Genomic DNA, 21,441 nt, shown 5'->3' on the forward strand with positions numbered 1-21,441 from the left:
TCTTCTACCAAGACCTCCTCTGGACCTGGAAGCTCTTTTCAATGACCAGGTCCGTGGCGGCCACCGTGGGAGTCAATCTCCTCGCAGAGCCCCTGCTACACAACCCCCAGCTCCGTGTGCAGGTGGTGGAGTCCCCCGCAGTGTGCCAGTGGCTGGTCTTGGCAGGAGTCACCAGGGTCGGAGACCTCCTGGACTACGACCGGGGAGACTGGCTGGATCTCCTGACGTTCGCTTAGCGCATGGGGCTCTCCAGCCCTCGTACCCCCGGCGAGTAGTTCAGGAGGTGAAGGCCGCTTTACTGCCTGCTGCTCAGGTTTACCTCGACCGGGTCCTGCGAGAGGGCACACCCCGCCCACCTTCCACCCCGGGCCCCGTGGACCTTTTTATCGGGCCTCTGCCCCGTGGACCCAATCACCCCCCTCGCCCTTTCACTGCGAGCCGGCTGCCCGATCTGCAGCCGGTTCTGTTCCAGACCGCGCCAAGAAAACATCTGTACGCGCTCGTGCTCCACATGCTTCACTACCTCACCTTTGCGTCCCGCCCCAATATGAAATGGCGGGACCTCCCGCCACCTCTCGAGGGTGAGGAGCCCCCGGTGGGCCAGCTTGTATTCTGCCCTGGTCCCGAGGCCCGCCGGGGATGTCAGTTGGCGGCTTCTTCACGGGGCCGTGAGCACGGGCGTGTGCTTGGCGCGGTTTACCCCTGTCCCCAACACCTGCCCCTTTTGCGGCGTGAAGGAGACCCTGGCGCATGTTTATTAGAGTGCGCCAGGTTGCAGCCCCTGTTCCGGCTCCTCTTGGATCTCCTATTGCGTTTTTGGTTGCACTCTCCCCCTCACCTGTTTATCTATACACTCCTCATCCGTGGCCCCACAAAGTCACGGGATCTCCTTATCAACCTCCTCTTGGCCCTGGCCAAACTGGCCATCTATAAAACCAGGGAGAGGAGGTTAGCCGATGGGATTTCCTGCGACTGTGGGGCCTATTTCCGCTCCTCTGTCTGTTCACGCATCCGGGCAGAGTTCCTCTGGGCGGCGTCCACTGGCTCCCTTGACGCCTTCGAGGAGCAGTGGGCGTTGTCTGGAGTTCTCTGCTCGGTGTCCCCATCAGATTCCCTTCGTTTAGCCCTGTGACCTCACTCCCGATCCTGTTTTTTTTTTTTTCATTGGTTGTCCTGTAGCCCTGAGGATTAATCTGTTGGTCTGTATAAAATGTCTTTTTGATAAATTGTGTAGGCTGCATAGATTAATAGGAATTTGCAATAGCTGTAACGCAAGATACCTAGAAACTTCTAAGCCAGACATCCTGGCCTATTTCCTTTGTGACGCTGACAGCAACCTTTAAGACCCTTACTCAGAAAAGTAATAATAGGAGACAAACCTACGCAAATGTCTAGGGACTTTTTGAATGTCTGCTAACCTTTCACCTAGTTAGGGTAAAAAGGAGGGTATTTTTGACCACAAATGTAACACATACACCCGCAAGCTACTATATAGCTGTCATTAGTATGCACACAAAAGGTCAGCCAATGAAAACAGGTACCCTCACCTTTCCATGGGGGAAAGACAAATTTGGGCATAGGAGAAGGATTTCTCCCTATAAAAAGGGTGACAATCCTCCATTAGGGCAGGCGATCCATCTCTCTGTTTCCTTGTTGTCTCAACCTGCTTCGAAGCCTCTTTCTCCTACGAAAGCTGTCAATACTAAGTCGTAGTATTAATTCTTTTCAAAGTTGTGAGTATGAACAAATTCTTATTTCTGCTAGAGCATTTAGGTTAAAAAGAGAGTTTCACTCATAACCTCTTTATAACTTCCTCTATCAATAGGTGTAAACAACACCCTCTTTGCTGCAGAGTGCATTCAGAACTGTGTAATATCATATCTCTTAAAGAACTGTGATATTTTGTAACTTTGTAATCAAACTGCTTTTAACATTTTACATTTACTTCTTGTTTTATTGGTTTTAAATAAAAGGTCTTGTTTGACTAAACTTTGTCTCAGTGTAATTTCCTGTTATATACCCCAATCTCCTTGTATTAAATTCTGTGAAGCCTGATTCAAGACGAACTTTATCTTCTGATCACACATATTGGCGAGCCATATCCATATTATTAATATCTATTAATTATTACTAATATTATTAATTAATTAGAAAATTAATTATTAAATAAAACTAAATTAAGTGGACAAATTCCACTGTCCCTACTAACCCTCCCCAAATCAGGCTACAGTCCCACGTACTTAGTTAGTATCCCGGACCTGTGGATCCACCCCTTAGGCTGTGGGGAGGTCCTTTAGCAGTGGGCGGGCTTCGCCTGCCCACTTCCTGGATACTAATAGGACCAGACTCCTGTATCCCACTGGTTTGGGTCTGTCACACATGTTAGTGCATTCTAAGTGGACCCTTGTATTTTATAGTTTAATTTTGCTCATTTCTGTAGATTCACCATTGTTACATGGCAACAAAGGCTAGAGAACTGATATTTCTACCTCCTAAAAACAGGGCATCAGATTCTCAGCTGGTATAAACTAGAATAGCTTGATTGGCTTCAAAGGAGCTATGCTGATATATATCTGCTGAGATCTAATATCTAGTTGCCAGAAGAAAAGCATATGCTAAATTATACCGAGGATAATGAGAGCCCATGTAATATATGGTCAGAAATGCACTGAGTAGGGGGTGAATGAAACAGTTCTGCTAAACTAAGTGCCGGGCTGAACTGTAACTCAAAAAACTTCATCCAGAAACAAAAATATCAAAATGCCGCAAGTAATCCTCTCCAAATAGGATTTCCCTCCGGACATTATAATGCTCCAGTTTACTAGGGAGCTCTTTATATCAAAGCACAATCTCTTGATAGAGGTACTCAATATAAACTTTGAGGTACTGAGTATCCACACAGCACTGACTATACACCCAAAGTTATGTCCCTGCATGCATTGGACTCTGTAAAATCTGGGATGGGACTATTACAAATTACTATTACTATTACTAGTACTTCCAATAGTATTACAACCTGTATTGGGTTCCCTGGAAGGAATATCATCTTTTGTTCCAGTCTCGGTAAGGAATCCGAAAGGGATACACCAAGTGTGTTGGAGTCAAACCAGGAAATTGGAGGATTTAATTAAAAATCGCATGAGAGTTCCTGCCCAATTTCAAGATAAGAAACTTTAAAACAAGTTTGGAATCATGTCGGATATTCTAAAGCAGTTGTTCTCAACCAGGGGTATACGGAGGTCTTTCCATTGAGTGCATCAACTCATCTAGATATTTGCTTAGTTTTACAACAGGCTACATGAAAAGCACTAGCGAAGTCAGTACAAACTAAAATGTCATTCAGACAATTACTTGTTTATACTGCTCTATGCGCTATACACTGAAATGTAAGTACAATATTTATTTATATTTCAATTGATTTATTTTATAATTATATGGTAAAAATGGGAAAGTAAGCAATTTTTCAGTAATACAGTGCTGTGACGTGTTTCAGAGTAGCAGACATGTTAGTCTGTATCCGCAAAAAGGACAGGAGTACTTGTGGCACCTTAGAGACTAACACATTTATTTGAGCATAAGCATGCATCCATTGAAGTGGGCAGTAGCCCACAAAAGCTTATGCTCAAATAAATGTGTTAGTCTCTAAGGTGCCAGAAGTACTCCTGTTCTTTTTACAGTGCTGTGAGACTTTTGTATTTTTATGCCTGGTTTTGTAAGCAAGTAGTTTTTAAGTGAGGTGAAACTTGGGGATATGCAAGACAAATCCAACTCCTGCAAGGGGGGCAATAGTCTGGAAAGGTTGAGAGCCACTGTTCTAAAGCAGGGGTTTCTGTCTCTGTGCCACATCCTCTGGAGAGTCTGAAAAGGCTTCCCTAGGGATCTACAACACTACCGCTGCCTCTGTACTCCTGTGACTGAGCCCCACACAGCTCTGGCAACCTGTAAATCCTTATTTACACTACTCCCTTCCATTCCATTGAACAGAGAAGGGAAGAGGCTGGAACCAGAGGTCATCCTGATTTCAGCTCTTCTCTCCTTTCCTTGACGGGCAAGGAGGAGGAAAAGAAGTTGCAAGCTTAATGCCACACAGCACTGTTTTCTGGCAGTAGCCAAGATTACAGGCTCCAGAGGATGCACTGAGAGCTAGTCCTGTGAGCACTTCCTAACTAGGCAGTAGTGAGACTTGGAGAAGGAAAGGAAAGTAGGGTACAGCTGGTATTGGGGGAGGGAAAAATACAACAGCTAAATTTCCCAACTCAGTTTGACAAAGTCACATAGAGTAGATGTAGTAAGGCTTGGTGTCAGTGATAGAGTGAATAATAGCCTGGTACTGGAAGTGTATAATGAAGATGATGAAATCCCTCACTGTTGTATAAAGAGGAGGAAGGGTGGTAATGGGGGATCAAAGGACATTTTTACAAGTGCAGGAAGGCAAGGGAGAAATTAGAGTGGGGAGAAGTGCAGAGACAAATGGGAGAGAAGAGAATATGGGACCAAAAAAAAAGAAAGGAACGTTAGACACAGAGAAGGAGGAGATCCAAGATATGTAACTGGAGGGAAAGTAGGAAAAAACTTAAAGCACAGGGTTGTATTTAGAGATTGAGAGCTTTATTGTCAAGAACTCAAAAGCCCTGTAGTCAGTAACAACTCATATCCCCTGGTAATCTAATTACACCTAAAACAATGCAACAGACAAAATAGGTTGCCTATAACCACCCCACAGATATATATATCGCTATATATCTCTATTTGCAAAGAGGAAAAACAAGTATAGTAAATTAACTACTCTAAGGAAAGCTTGAGCCTGAAGTGCAATGCTCCAAACACTTACCTGGGTTTGCGTATGTGAGAAACAGAAGGAGGGAGACCTTCAGATACAGTGAACTCCCTCAGTTACAGTTCCCTACCAGGTGAGGATAAGAGAAACAGTCACAGGAAAAACAGTTCATTTAGATACATTTCCAGCCTAAACTACTATAATGCACCAGTTAACACAGAAAACAAATCTTTACTGTAACCCAGTCACAGAAAAGAGATCAATTTAGGATGGTATTATATAGGAATTGCCATACTGCATCAGAATCATGATCCATCTTGTTCAGCACCCTGTCTTTGATAGTTGCCAGCACTAGCTACTTCAGAGAAAGGTACAAGAAGCCCCACACTTGACAGATGTAGGATAAACTCCTCCCCGCCCCAAACTTCTCATCCTAATCCCTAATTTAGAGATTATTTTAAACCCTCAAACATGAGGATTTATAGCCTTTCCCAAACTTCTTAGCTTTAACTATTATAATTCTTGTTACCCATATATGTGCCCTATCCTTTTTGAATCGTGCTATGTTTTTGGCACAGTGCCACGTGGCAATAAATTTCCCACTTTAATCACATTCTATGAAATGGTCTTTCCTTTTACCAAGTTTTGAATTTGCTGCCTTGCCATTTCATTGCATAACCCTTTATATTATGAGAGACAGAGAACAGAAATTCCAGCTCTACCTTCTCTAGACTATTCATTATTTTGTATCCTGTTACCATGCAGCCTCTTATGTCCTTTTTGAAGAAAGCTCCCAATCTTTTCAATCTCTTTTTGTGAGAGTATTTCTGTTCCCCTAATCATTCTCTGCCCTTCTCTGAACCCCCTCTAATTCTGCCAGAGTAAAGAAGTGGTCCAGCAAACAGCATTAAAAAAAAGTCACTAACCTCATGCATACAGGGTATGACCCAGTCATCAATGAAATCAATGAGAAGACTGTCATTGACTTCAATGGGTTGAATCAATTCTTAATTTTGCAAACTATAAAATAAAATCCCCCAGCCTACTTCTTGGACTACTAAAGCCTCAATCTTGCAAATACTTATCCACATGCTTAATTTAATCATATGAATTTTCCCATGAACTTCAGCTGGACTACACTCATGAATAAAGTTAAGCATATATGTGTTTGCCTATTTAGACCCTGCTGTGAAAGGGTTGCCTGAACAAGAGAAAATGAGAACCAGAATCCCCAAAGGGGTCAATACCGTTCTAACATTTTGTGAGTAAAGTTTGTTTCTCACTGACACAAACACTAATTATTGTTTATTCACCGAGTTTCTAAACACTGGGGAAGCATTCCATGCCCCAGTGACCCTCCAATCTGAAGTTTGGACAACACATGATTGAATAAATAAAAACAGGTATGAGAAGCAGCATAACAAATGATGTAGTTATTTGTCATACATGCTACATGTGCAAGTCTCGAAGTTTTGACTAGGAGAATAAGTGATAGAAAGGGATAGTAAACTTATGCTTCAGGGTTTAGGCCAATCTCTAATTAGAGCTCAGGATGAGACCGAATGTGGGGGGCAGATTATCCAACATCTGTCAACTGCATGGTTCTTACACCTTCCATTGAAGCATCTGGTGCTGGAAACTGTTGAAGACAAGATACTGTGTTACATGGATCTCAGGTCTGAGCCAGTCTGGAAATTACTATGTATATAAAACACAAATATCAACTTCTATGTATAGATATACATACTTTAAAAAAAAACAACAACAAAGCTTAATGATTTGGATAGTTGAGGTCAACCCAGAGCAGACTGTCTACTTTTGAAGTGGAGGACAAGGAAGTGATGAGACAGGGGAGATGGGGGAAAGCGAGTCTCCTGCAGATACAGGAGACGTGATTATGAACATAAACAGAGGACTTAGGTCTCCATGATTGACAATCCTTTCAACCTTTCATGAGGAATACATTCACACTTTTTAAAAAAGGTAAAGCAAGTCAATGAGAGTTACTTCAGAGTTTATCCTGTTAATCTTATCTGATCTGGATGTGCAGAACCATCAGTTATATGCTCCTAAATAAAAAGATCTGATCAATGTGTGGTCAGAGTATGCTGTCCTCCAGGACTTCTGCTGGAGCAGCAGGAAACACTCATGAAAATAAGAGTATTGTACTATTTTTGTTATGTCTTCCATAGAAAATGATTAAATAATCTTTTGTCAAACTATGCAGCAGAATAAGTGTTGAAAATGTAAAACTGAAAACAAACATGAATGTTTTAGTATATATGATCGATAGCATTAGAATTCAGTCTTGTAACTATAATGTAGCCACTCTTGTGGCTAGCAAATTACATTTGCAAAGATTTGAAAAGATGCATCAGTACAGTTTTGTATTCATCATTTTAAAATTGCAATGCCTATATCAATGTAGCTTCAGCACAAAGTGAATCAATAAATCTTCAGTGAAAAGTATTGATTCCCTGCCAAAAACGACTCAGCGGGCAGAGTTGTCTTATGAAAAAAGCATACAATTTAACAATGGTGCAAAAAAAAAACAAAAAACCACCTCATCTTTCCTGGGATGTCCTGAGTTTAACTTCTGACACACTCAGCAACAATTTCAGATTACCCTAATTCAGAGGCTGTTTAAAAAGTACATTTTCAAAAATCATCTTGATTATGGTAATGTGGGAGACAGAGAAAAGATTTGGAGGTTTGGCTTGGTTCAGATAAGATCATCTGAACCTCATTCAAACTTCTTGAGTCCAAAACACTGGGCGTACAAGTTTCCATAATATTTCTGGGAGTTTCTGCTTCACCTCATGCTGGAAATACAAATTCAAACAGCTTTTTGCTTAGTATTTTGGTCCTTCCCATTTTGATCCTGGTTGGAACCAGAAAGTGCAGATGAGCCAAAAACTGAAAGATATCGTAACAATTTGTCAATCATCTACAGTGCCACAGTTGTCCTTGCTACATATCACTTCTTAGCGATATCAGGGGCAGAATTTAGATCCTCTTGTTCCAAAAGCAGAGCCCCCTGCTGCTTGAGCTACAAGAGAATCTTCATTAGCTTTTGGCAATATGTGGCCTATGACACACAGCTGAGCAATCCTGACCCCATCCGGTGGTCACTATACACACTATCTGATTCATTTTTATGGTATGTGTTGTATCAGCTTGATGACAGTATTTTTATTCTGAAGATGTTTGTTGAGTAAGTCGACTAGGAAGTACATGTCATGCCATGTTTGAAATTCATGCATATATCTTACATAGCTCTCTATATCTGCAAGATTTGAGTTCACTATGGCCATATTTGAGGCCTATATATGTTTGGTGCATGCACTATCTCAATTGGCCCATATTTACATTTTTGAAGCTGAATATTGCAAATACACCACACTTAGCTGGCCATGCAGCTTAGGGGAAAGATAATGAAAACTAAACCTGAGGAAACCATACATAAAATAGTGTTTTCAGAATTGAAGAGAGATAATTCCCTATAGCTATATTTAAACCAAGGTGGGCAGGACCACACAAGATCACACTGAAGCTTTAGATGTAGCTCACTGCCACAGGAAATGTTTCTGGAACCAATTAAAATTACATAACTGGAGCCACTCAGAAGGTTCTGCCTCATGTCATGAGCCACAGGCCTCAAACCTGGGTCCACAGGAGCAGCCATGCTTCAACCCTCCACTTGGAAGCCTGCTGACAACTGCTGACCCAGGTCCCATGAAGCCAAGCCCCAATTTGAGGCTCTGCCCCTGAATTCCCATTGGCAGAGTCCCAGGGCAGCTCATTGGCCCACTGGCCCTACTTAAGCCATCAACAGGCACAGGAAGCTGTCCAAGCAACTGAGGTTCACCTTGCTATGGGTTGTGTACCTTGTGCTCCCTGCTCCCATGGCTTGACTTCCTGGTAGGCCGACCTGGAGTGGTTCCAGACCTCCAGTTGTGGTTGTGATCTCCAGGTTGTCTCCTGCGCCTGACCTGCTGGTATCCTTACCCTGGATTCCTTACTCTTGACTCCTGACTGTAGACTCTGGTTCTGACTGCTAGGTCTGGCTGCTTATGACCCAGCCCTGACACCATGTCATCTGAATCTCCCATAGCTGATGTCTAAGTTCACAGCCATTATTTTAATTTCTAATAAAAAACATCACCTGTAAAATAGCAACACACTGCATTTGGTTGTTTAAGTTTACAAAACAGATCCAAAGCTCACTGAAGTCATTTGGAGTCTATTGACTTTGATAGGCTTTGGAGCCAACCAATAAAAAGGAGAGACTGGCCCAGACCAGAACCTTGAATCCAGATGTCCCCAAACTGAAGCTATTTCAATCAAAACCTGAAACTTAATACATGCATAGGAGATGGGGAGAGGGAAGCTTGTATTGGAAGACCACCCTATATGTTCCATACCAAATCATTTACCCCACTTTAGTGGGGAGGCAGACAGTAGTAAGATCTGTATTGTTCAATACAAGAATCACAAACTGGCACAGTAAACTGGCACAGAATCCAGCACAGCAGCAAGCACAAGAAGAGACTGCAGATCCACCATCTCAACAAAGCCTACCCTACACCAGCCTCCTCTTGCTGCTCCCTGAGCAGACACTGGCCCTCCTGCAAAACATGCTTCTGCACTGCCAGCAGTCACAGTTCTCTCCATCAATGCCTGATCCCATGCTGCCAGAATTTACATAACCCTTTGATTGCCCTGTTTCTGCACCTGAGGTATCAGTCTCAGGCATAGGCGCCAACTTTCTCTGGCGCCGGTGGGTGCCCGAGCCCTCCTGCCTCTTTCCCCACCCCGGCCCCACCCCTACTCCACCCCATCCCTGCCCCTGGCCCCACCCCCATTCCAACCCCGTCCCCAAAGTCCCCACCCTAACTCCACCCCCTCACTGCCCCTATTGGATTCCTTCGCCCAATCCCTGCCCCGGCCCCACCTCTTCCCCCAGCACACGGCGTTCCCCCTCCTCCAAGCTCCCTCCCTGCCTTGCGAATCAGTTGTGTCGTGGTGCAAGGGCTGGGAGGGAGGAGAAGCAGGACGTGGTGGCACACTCGTGGAAGAGGCAGAGGCAGAGGTGAGCTGGAGCAGGGGAGTGGGTGCTCCAGCCCTGAGGCACCCATGGAGTCGGCGCCTATGGTCTCAGGTCCTTCTCCATCACCACTATGCCAGATGCTACAGCAGTCTTCATCCTCTGGCGGTGGTGGTCCTGTTAGCATTCCCTGTGCTGTACAACCCTGGAAGCCCAAGAAGTGCTTGTGGCATGGAGAGCAGTGACTCCGCAGGTTGGATGTAATGCAACTTCTAAAAATTGGTTGCAGGGGGTCTAGTTGTTTTCCTTCTCAAGCAGCCTGGATATAGTCCAGGCACACAGCTGGATGACTAGGTGCGCATCACCGTGTCTGAAGTGCTATGACTTACAGCCTCTCCTGGTTATGGTTGCATATCATATCCACCTGATTATTGCTGCACATTTTATTTAGTGGGTTTGTTCATTATTCCTCTTTCTGTTCTGCAAGAAACTTCATCTTTCTGCTCCTAAATCCCCAAACATACTTTTCAAAATGGCCATGCAAACATGCAACTATCCTGTAGATGTGCCTCTTGCCATAGCTGAGGACTAATGAATTCTTACATCTAGTCTCAGTCATTTATTTTTTTTAATGTGAGTGCAGGTGTACACACTTCAGCAGCAAATGTTTATTCATCCTAATAGTCACAACACCTTTGAGTCCCATGATCCGGTCTGTAAATATAACTTGTACACTCACACTTCAAGTGTGTATTGGGTGTGGGGGAAGAGTGGGGAGTGTCACAAATATCAGCAAAGCAAATTAGTGGGCTTTATTTTTAAGAATAGTTGTGAATAATTTTTGTATATTTGCCCAGCTCTCCTGCAATCTTTAACAGAGGCATTGGCACCAGTCGTCTCTCCTATTCTGAAAGCACTGAGGATTCCAAGCAGCTGTTGCAAAGCTCTTGCTGAAGCTTTTACACAAATGCTAAACGTATATTTTAATAGAATTGGGAAATCAACCAGATTTCCCCTGCCACCCCCAGGGAATTTAGTACTACATCCTGTGCCCTCCTGCTTCCCCACCACTTCTTGTTTTTTCTTGCCAGAAACAGATAGTCAAAATAGCCTAGTGTAGGAAAGTGTGCCGGTTTCTGAGAAAATGTTAATTCCATTTCTCTGCATGTTAGTTACTGTTAAGTGGCCTATTACAGACCTTCTCTTGATGCATGTCTCAGATAACACCCCTCCCACTGCACAGAATAATCATCTCTCTTAAATAAAAGGCTGTAGTGCAGCAGTATTCCGGAGACTAATGCACACGCAGGTTAAGATGTCTGCAGTGCCAGCCTTGTTTAAGGACAGCCAAGAAGGGAAATCAATATTCTTCAGGAGAGCATTTTGCTGGTACAGCTGCAAGTTGCGGAGATTGGTTCGGTGCAGTGCTCTCATTAATAGAGTCTAATGGCCACCATAAGATTGAGAATGTCCAGACAGACACAACATATTAAAAAAAACCCATATAGAAGGTCTGATTGGCTTTGTCTGATTGGGCCCTTTATATCTTCAGAGGATCATGTTTATAAAGTAGAACCTAATGATATTTATGAATTTCAAAATTAAGCACTTCCCTGGAGCAATCATTAGCATGAAAGCAACCGCTGTTCCTTTTTTCCCTCCCTTTAGAGCTTCAGTACAAAGCAACTGACTCGGTCTGAAGCAGTTGTGTATTTTAGGGCAAATTACAGTATTGAAAAGAAAATACAATTTTGACTGCATAAAGCTAAAAACCACATCTTTTGCTAACATTAGTATATCTCTTTCCCTCTAAATGTCTCTGACAATAGAGAAAGCTACACATATTGTATCCTACCATTCATATGAAGAAAAAATGTCTTTTGTATTCATAGTTATCAGACTCTCTCACTCTTCCTTCAAACACACTCTCTGTCACGTATGCCATTTGCAGTGTTGTTGGGTCCATGTTGGTCCCGGGATATGAAAGAGACAAGATAAGTGAGATACAAGTTTTTCAGCAAAGAAGAGCTCTGTGTAGCTCAAAAGCTTGTACATTCCAGCAACAAAAGTTGGTCCAATAAAAGATATTACCTCACCTACCTTGTCTCTCTCATGTACATCATTTGTCATTCAGCTATTAGATTTTCTGCCTGTGCTGTTGAAGCCTGCAAGATGTAGGTGGGAAGCATAAAAGAAGCTACTGGAGGAAGTTTAAAAGAAGCATCCACAGGGAATTTGAGTAGAGGAAGCATGATGACTGAGAAATGACATCAAGGGAGTAAAGGAATGAAGGAGAGAGTTGAAAAGACTAAAAATGACTGAGGATCAAACCCAAGTTACTACTTCCAGACAGACAGCTTAAGGTGGAATGTGACACCTATCTCTAAGAAATGACTATCAAGAAAACTTATTTGGTGAGGTTATATACTTAACTATGGCCCCAGTCCTGAAATAAGATGTGCAGAAGTGTACATTTGTTCCTGCACAGAGCCCCATTGGCTTCACAGGCATGCAACACTTCCCTGTATCAACAATTACTGTGATTTGTGTACGTTTGTTCAGTTGTGATAGAACTGAAAACTGTTTCAGAAAAAGAATTTTTTGCACCATTATATCTTGAACAAAAGTCACCAGCATCACAGAACTCCACACAACACCTTATTTCTATGGACTATTAAAAATGTATGTAAAACTTAAGGAGTAATGGTCTCCCGACATGTGGACAAAAACAGGTGGTATGGTAGCGCTGTATCAATTGAATTTAATGCAAATGTTTTCAATGTAGCATATATTTAAAGAATGTTAAGGTTGCAAAGAGAGACACTTGAAATTGGGAAATGCCAGAATTAAGGTTGCTTGTGGAACCTTAATTAAACCCCTTGTGTATATGCCTTATGATACAGTTTTGAATTATGTGATCACATATTTCCCCTCACCTAGATCCCCTGCCTCACTCAATGTACAGGAAGGATAGTGCTCAGGGAACAAATCATAGTTGTTCTATGGGAGGCAGTGACTATGAGATGGTCGAGTTCAGGATCCTGACACAAGGAAGAAAGGAGAGCAGCAAAATAGGACCCTAGACTTCAAAAAAGCAGACTTAGACTCTCTCAGGGGAGGGATGTGCAGGATCCTCTGGGAGAATAACATGAGGGGGAAAGGATTCCAGGAAAGCTGGCTGTATTTTAAAGAATCCTTATTGAGGTTGCAGGAACAAACCATCCCCATGTGTATAAAGAATAGTAAATATGGCAGGCGACCAGCTTGGCTTAACAGTGAAATCCTTGCTGATCTTAAACACAAAAAAGAAGCTTACAAGAAGTGGAAGATTGGACAAATTACCAGAGAGGAGTATACAAATATTGCTCAGGCATGCAGGAGTGAAATCAGGAAGGCCAAATCATACTTGGAGTTGCAGCTAGCAAGAGATGTTAAGAGTAACAAGAAGGGTTTCTTCAGCTATGTTAGCAACAAGAAAAGGTCAAGGAAAGTGTGGGCCCCTTACTGAATGACGGAAGCAACCTAGTGACAGAGGATGTGGAAAAAGCTAATGTACTCAATGCTTTTTTTGCCTCTGTCTTCACGAATAAGGTCAGCTCCCAGACTACTGCACTGGGCAGCAGAGCATGGGGAGGAGGTGACCAGCCTTCTGTGGAGAAAGAAGTGGTTCAGGACTATTTAGAAAAGCTGGATGAGCACAAGTCCATGGGTCCAGGTGCGCTGCATCCAAGGGTGCTAAAGGAGTTGGCAGATGTGATTGCAGAGCCATTGGCCATTATCTTTGAAAACTCATGGTGATCGGGGGAGGTCCTGGATGACTGGAAAAAGGCTAATGTAGTGTCCATTTTTAAAAAAAGGAAGAAGGGGGATCCGGGGAACTACAGGCCAGTCAGCCTCACCTCAGTCCCTGAAAAAATCATGGAGCAGGTCCTCAAGGAATCAATTCTGAAGCACTTAAAGGAGAAGAAAGTGATCAGGAACAGTCAGCATGGATTCACCAAGGGCAAGTCATGCCTGACTAACCTAATTGCCTTCTATGATGAGATAAGTGGCTCTGTGGATGAGGGGAAAGCACTGGACATGTTATTCCTTGACTTTCGCAAAGCTTTTGATATGGCCTCTGACAGTATTCTTGCTGGCAAGTTAAAGAAGTACGGGCTGGATGAATGGACTATAAGGTGGATAGAAAGCTGGCTAGATCATCGGGCTCAACGCGTAGTGATCAACGGCTCCATGTCTAGTTGGCAGCCGGTATCAAGCAAAGTGCCCCAAGGGTCGGCCCTGGGGCCGGTTTTGTTCAATATCTTCATCAATGATCTGGATGATGGCGTGGACTGCACCCTCAGCAAGTTTGCAGATGACACTAAACTGGGAGGAGTAGGAGATACACTAGAGGGTAGGGATAGGATACAGAGGGACCTAGACAAATTAGAGGATTGGGCCAAAAGAAATCTGATGAGGTTCAACAAGGACAAGTGCAGAGTCCAGCACTTAGGATGGAAGAATATCATTCACTTCTACAGACTAGGGACCGAATGGCTAGGAAGCAGTTCTGCAGAAAAGGACCTAGGGGTTACAGTGGACGAGAAGCTGGATATGAGTCTACAGTGTGCCCTTGTTGCCAAGAAGGCTAACGACATTTTGGGCTGTATAAGAAGGGGCATTGCCAGGAGATCAAGGGACATGGTCATTCCCCTCTATTCGGCATTGGTGAGGTCTCATCTGGAGTACTGTGTCCAGTTTTGGGCCTCACACTACAAGGAGGATGTGGAAAAATTGGAAAGAGTCCAGCAGAGGGCAACAAAAGTGATTAGGGGCCGGGAGCACATGATTTATGAGGAGAGGCTGAGGGAACTGGGATTGTTTAGTCTGCAGAAGAGAAGAACGAGGGGGGATTTGATAGCTGCTGTCAACTACCTGAAAGGGGGTTCCAAAGAGGATGGATCTAGACTGTTCTCAATGGTACCAGATGACAGAACAAGGAGTAATGGTCTCAAATTGCAGTGGGGCAGGTTTAGGTTGGATATTAGGAAAAACTTTTTCACTAGGAGAGTGGTGAAGCACTGGAATGGGTTACCTAGGGAAGTGGTGGAATCTCCTTCCTTAGAGGTTTTTAAGGTCAGGCTTGACAAAGCCCTGGCTGGGATGATTTAGTTGGGGATTGGCCCTGCTTTGAGCAGGTGGTTGGACTAAATGATCTCCTGAGGTCTCTTCCAACCCTGATATTCTATGATTGTCTGTGGTATCCCTGCCTCTGCTGTTACAGAAGTTGTTTTTTTTTAAACAGAAAAAGGAATCATCTTTATTTGTGAAGTTTGTTAACAGATGGAATATTTCAATGCTAACCCAACAACACGGGTGATGAATACAGACTGCGTGGCGCGTTCGTTCGCTCACAGGCGCCTAGTCACAGAGAAACACTGAGATGGCTCAAGCACAAGGAAACATGCAGTTAATCTGCTCCCCGGCAGATCTGAACATGAGCTCTGCAGCCCAGCAATCACTCTAAGACTCAGCCCCACCCCCAGTGTAGCGACATTTAAAAAGAGACTAACAAAACAGTGTGAAATAAGTTAACTAGTTGGAAGGCGGATAGTTAATGAGGGATTGCAGGAAGAGAAAGAATGGTTTTGTGGTTACAGCAGTTAAACACCACCCTGAAGAACTGGGTTCTATACTTGCTTCTCCCAGAGGCTTGGGTCCACAAAAGGACATAGGCTCACCCTAGAAAATCACTAGATCAACAATGGGATCCCGAAGCCTGAGGTAGGTGCATAGGCTCCCTATACAATGAATGGGTAGAGATAGGCACCAGCAATAGGATCAACAAAAGCCAGAACTCCAGGCAATTATCTGCCTAAGCTATGCAATGGGAGATGCTGACAAGAGGTGTATATTCTAAGCTCTGATCCTCTCATGGAAATAGGTGCCTAAATACAGGCTCTAGGGGCAAGCTTATCTCTGCTGGCGATCCACAACCAGGGACCCCTCGCATAGTTAAGTGCACTGAGCATTAACAATACAGCTAATAAAAGTGCATGAAGCTATACTATGAAAGTAGTTGCTCACATATCCTGGGACCAACACCCTGCAATAGCACTGCAGAGTTCTCCCTTCACTAAATCTGGGGAGTTAATTATTAAAATGCTGGCATTTAAATTAAGGCATCTAAATGTGATGTCTAAATGGGTATTTGGTGTATACGTGACAATTTGAATGTCCAAAGTGGAATTCAGCAGCCAAAATTAGGCTCCTAACTTTCAATATTGGCTTGGGAGAAACACTGTCCCTAGTGTTCCCCAAACAAGAATAAAATATGAATTTTTAGACTTAATTCAACCTTGGTAGGAACCTCTGAGAGCTTGTGTTAGAGATGTCATTCAGCTGATAGTCTCCACTTGTGTGGCAAAGGGATCTCTCAGGTAACACTCAGAAAAATGCTCCCTGCTTGGCAAAATGAGGAAAATAAATTTAAAAATTCATAGGCCAGATTTTCATGTCAGCTACAACTATGTAAAGGCAGATCATTTCACTGAAGTTACTGACAGCAAAGCATGGCTCACATCTTCACATACAAATAATCAAGCAGTGAAAAGTGGTGCTGTAGTTTCACTGGGGGTAGGCGATTTGTGTGCTGTGACTGCAACTTGTAGTAGAAAATGATTGTTTTCCTGTTTCTTCTACCCTCCTTCCCCCATCCATTTGTTTGGTATATCTACCTGTTATGTCTAATTATATGTTAAGATTGTAAGATCTTTGGAACAAGGGGCTGCTTTTTAATTGTTTGCTTTCAGTTCCTGATAGGGGCCTCTAGAGGTTATCGTAATACAAATAATTACTAATACTATAGGCAGCTCTGCTTGCAGTTTGTCCCTGAATTCTGTAGGGCTGTTTCTAATAAAACATGAAGGAGTGAGTGAGTTCTTCATGTTCTTTGTTAGAAAAAATCCTTAGTACATGTTGAAGGATTTTTTGATGATGATGAATGATGATGAAGTTCTAGAAAACTCAGAGTAATTAATGTTGACAAGTGGCCAAGAAGGAGTAAATGGGTGTGTTATCAAGGCTGCATTATGTTGATTGTGTGTAAATGAGAGTGTCAGGGTCTAACAAACATTAATGCACTTAAAATTATTGAAGAGGTTTCTGTTCCTTGGCCTCTTTCAAATCTACCACTGAATGACTGTCCTTCACTCTCACTGCAACAAAGGAAATTCAGAGAAAAATGCTAGAAGGGCAATACAAAGAGGTACAGTAATTGAAACCTCCACTGATACTTCTTTCCAGATATAAAGTATTCATAGCTACAGCAATATAAGCATATATTTTTTATCTGTTTGTAACTGAGTAGTAGAAGACGACTGACTCACCAACATGTCTCTAGTGAATATTTTGTCAACCTGTCCTTTCTAAAGGATTTCAGTCAGGTAGTCAGTAAACTTGACATGGTCTTTATTTTAACTTGGAGTATTAGGGATACATTTTCAACCCCAGCTGCCCAATGTGTTCATGAAAAAGTGCATATATGACCATACCTTTTGCAAGTACAAATGTGGACTGTGGACTTGAACTTGAAGAAAGTCAAGTGGCTTTACAAAACCCAGGGCATCAGCAGGTTTTCCTATTTGTGTTAAAAAGGAGCATGTTCTTCCTTCACTGTGTACAATCATTCCCTTTAGTATTTGATTAATTATAATGGAGCCATATGAAGCATTGACACAAGAAATTGGAGTGAGTCTAAAGCATTTTGATAATCTGGACCTGATTTTCCAGTGCCTCACTCCTTGTGGAGTTATTTATATCTGTGCAAAGTGGGTATAAAACATCGTCCTTCGAATTTGGCAGCATTTTACACTCACTTTGTATTCATTTTGCACAGGAGTAACTGACAAAGTGCTAGGCAGTGGGGAAATCAGGCCTATGACATTAGCTATGCATTAATTATCATATCTGTATGCTACCAGGATATGATATCCTGTTGCTTAAATGAAGTAGTTCTGTGTTTCTATACGTGTGGCAGAGCCAATGCATGGCCATGGAGATTTCAGTCCCTACTCCTGTGGCACATGCAACTCAGCAACTCTATTTAATCAGCCTTAATCACAGATTTCCTGGTACCTGCCAGCCATGATGTCAGCTTTTGAGACATTCAAATGTGCCTAGAAATGTCTCCTTCCTGCAAGATGGACCAAAGGCTTGCGACTATCTTGGGGCACGGGAATCAAAATCCCTATTAGAGAGCACCAACAGCTCTTTATCATGAGGACAAGCTCCTTTGCATTTGGATCTAATAGTCAGCAATGTTGCCACTTTGCTTTTTGAAGTCAGGGTGCTTCTGAATATGCATGTTCAGCTCTTTTAAAGTAGCACGTAACTCTGTTTTGGCTGATTCACTCCATTGTTAGATTGTGATCCTGAGGGGTGCACACAGTGGTGAGTCAGTCATTTGTAAACAGAAGGGGGAAAAAAACACCAGTGAATAGAGAAAACCACAGGCTCCATTTTTTTTTGTGATCAAAGGCTTCAGTGTCTCCATGTAAAAAGAGCACAATTATTTATTAAACAAAAAACTCATAGTATGATCTTTTCTGCACAGCCTCACCAGTTGCCGCTGCATCTGCTGGGGCCACTCTCTGCAGAGCTGAGAAAAGATTTGCTGTTCCCCGTCTCCCACAAAAAGAGTTAGATTTGCTTATTTGGGGGGGATTTCCTGAGCAGAGATCGAATTGTGTAAATTCTGCTGTCAGCTACTCCCACAGTGACTGATCTGAGGGCACCACAATTAACTTAATTGTGAGACCAAAAATAAGATTCCCACAGCGTTTCAGAAGTGCAAGGCCAGCCCTTCTAAATCAGCCTCGGTAAAGAAGGTGATGTAAATGTATAGGATTAGCAGGTTTGAACACAAGAACAAACAAACAAAAAATCACTACTATTTACTGTTTAACCAGGCAGACTATTGGAGGATGCTTCGATAAATAATAATGCTTATCATGCATGAAATTAAAGTAAAAAACAAATTTTGCAAAGAAACCCTCATTAGCATGAACCAAAAGGGTCATTTTCTCTACAGTGTTTAAGCTGGAGAGGCATAGTGGTGTTATGTCAGGCATATGAAGTGTCAGCACATTGTTTTTGTTCAGGAAGTTGAGGGACTGGTTGGTTTCTCTGGGCACTGGGCCCAGTTTTTGTTTAGTTTTCTGTAAGCCTAGATACTGCATACAGAGATGGTCAGCTTAGAAATAAACAAATACCTCAGTGCATACACTGAATTTACACTTCTCAGACTGCTGAATGCACAACTATGGTAAGGCATCTTCCTGCATTGCTTAGCAGAAAAAATTCCCATTGATTTCATTGGGAATTTTGCCTGTGTAAAGACCATAAGACTACATCTCAAAATAGGTTATTAAAAAAACCCCAAACAGTAAAACTTCAGCCATCAAAGAGCAAAGTAGGTCCTGATAGTGCAATGAGCTTTGAGCACTTGCATGAGATACACTACAGGAGCAGGAACTAGATACTAGGTACTGAAATAATTGGCTTGATTTTTCAGAGGTGCTGGGAACAAACAACAATAAGAACATAAGAACGGCCATACTGGGTCAGACCAAAGGTCCATGTAGCCCTGTGTCCTGTCTTCTGACAGTGCCAATGCCAGGTGCTTCAGAGGGAATGAACAGAACAGGTAATCAAGTGATCCATCCGCTGTTGAATCCTCATGGACTTTAGGCAACTTAAATATATGTCTAAAAGTAGATTTAAGTGTCTAACCATGGACACCCAGGTTTGAATTGAGGACAGTTAGTTCTCAACACCACTGAAAATCAGGCCATTGGGCCATATACACAGTTTTATGTCTATAATGATTTCCAGTAGGCCAAAGTGCACAATTAGATTTGGGTGAATACTGCAAAACATTTCTCACAGATAGTCATTTGTTCACCACGACTATGCCGCTTTTGCATTAGCTTTCTGTGACTATTGAAGCGATTGAGTTTTACTGGCACAAATGTTTGCGAATAGTCCCATCTGACTGTTCATAGAAACTGAATTCTAAATGTGCATGAAGAACAATTGGCACCAGAAATGCTTGCACATTCATTCAGTCAAAGAACAAACAATATTATGTAACTTCTCTGACCATCACAACCAAGTCATACAGTCCCAGTTATGGAAATTTATGAAAAGATATTTCTCTATTAAATACAAACTATTAATAGACTTAGAGAAATGTTGAACTGCTTGTGTATATTTTCAGAGCAGACAGAGATTAAATTAATATATGCAAACTGTGATGAGAATATGGGTACCATAATTTCATGTAGGTATCAGCTGGTATGCTGTAACTGCTGCTTATACTAAATATAATCATTTCACTGTTCCCTTGCCACGCTCCCCCACCCATGTATTTGTTGAATATAATTGTTGCCCCTAATCATATGCTTAGATGTAAATTGTTTGAGGCAGGGCCCATCATTTTCATGATGTATGTGTGTGCATTGCATATCGGGCCCCAATTTCTGATGCTCATAGAATAAACTGAGCCTCATTCTCCCCTCACACTGGTGAGAATTGCAGTTAATTCTATTGAAATTAATGGAGTTTCTCTGCTCTCTTGTACCAGTGGATGAGGCCCATTGCTTTTCTAACCCAAACAGATGGCAACAGGCTGCTAGCAGTACATAAAGGAACTCTCACTCTCCTGCACTAACATCCGTTGGATACAATTATTTTTATCTCCCTGACATAACAAATGAAAATCATTACAACAATGCATTAAAGCAGTGGCTCTCAACCTTTCCAGATTACTATACCCTTTTCAGGAGTCTGATTTGTCTTGCATATCCCCAGGTTCACTTGAAAACGACAGGCTTACAAAAATCAAACATAAAAATACAAGTGTCACAGCACACTGTTACTGAACAATTGCTTACTTCCTCATTTTTACCATATAATTATAAAATAAAGTAACTGGAATATAAATATTGTACTTACATTTCAGTGTATAGAGCAATATAACAAGTCATTGTCTATATGAAATTTTAGTCTGTATTGACTTTGTTGGTGCTTTTTATGTAGCCTGTTGTAAAACTAGGCGTATAGCTAGATGAGTTGATGTAGCCCCTGGAAAACCTCTGCGTACCCCCCAGAGGTACACAAAGCACTGGTTGAGAACCACTGTATTAAAGGATAAATCTCTGTGGCTATGAAATGTATTTCCTTCATTTTTATATTCATGTTGCAGCCAGAGACCATTATCCTAAGACAACATTCAGAAACCATGAGGTCTCTCTTAATTTTGCTCTTAGTTTTTTATCTCACTATATATGTTTTTGTGATGTTGGCAGGCCAGGTGCCAACTCACGCCAAGGTCCCCGTGTGTCTCAACTAGACACTGACAGATACATGGCTGGAATCCATCTGGCTCAGTTGTGGTTTAATATTTATAAACCAGGTATCAGAATTATAAAAAAGTGTTTAGTGTTTACACTCTTGAGTGCTTGTGAGTTGCTGCATATATGAATCTTACTTGTAATGTCTGTGTTCCTTACTGTAATGTATTATTTGAGCAGTTGTATTGGAGCCTCTGGGGGTATGTTTACACAGCAAAGAA

The sequence above is a fragment of the Mauremys mutica genome, chromosome 2 (genome assembly GCF_020497125.1).
Source record: "Mauremys mutica isolate MM-2020 ecotype Southern chromosome 2, ASM2049712v1, whole genome shotgun sequence".
NCBI classification, from domain to species: domain Eukaryota; kingdom Metazoa; phylum Chordata; order Testudines; family Geoemydidae; genus Mauremys; species Mauremys mutica.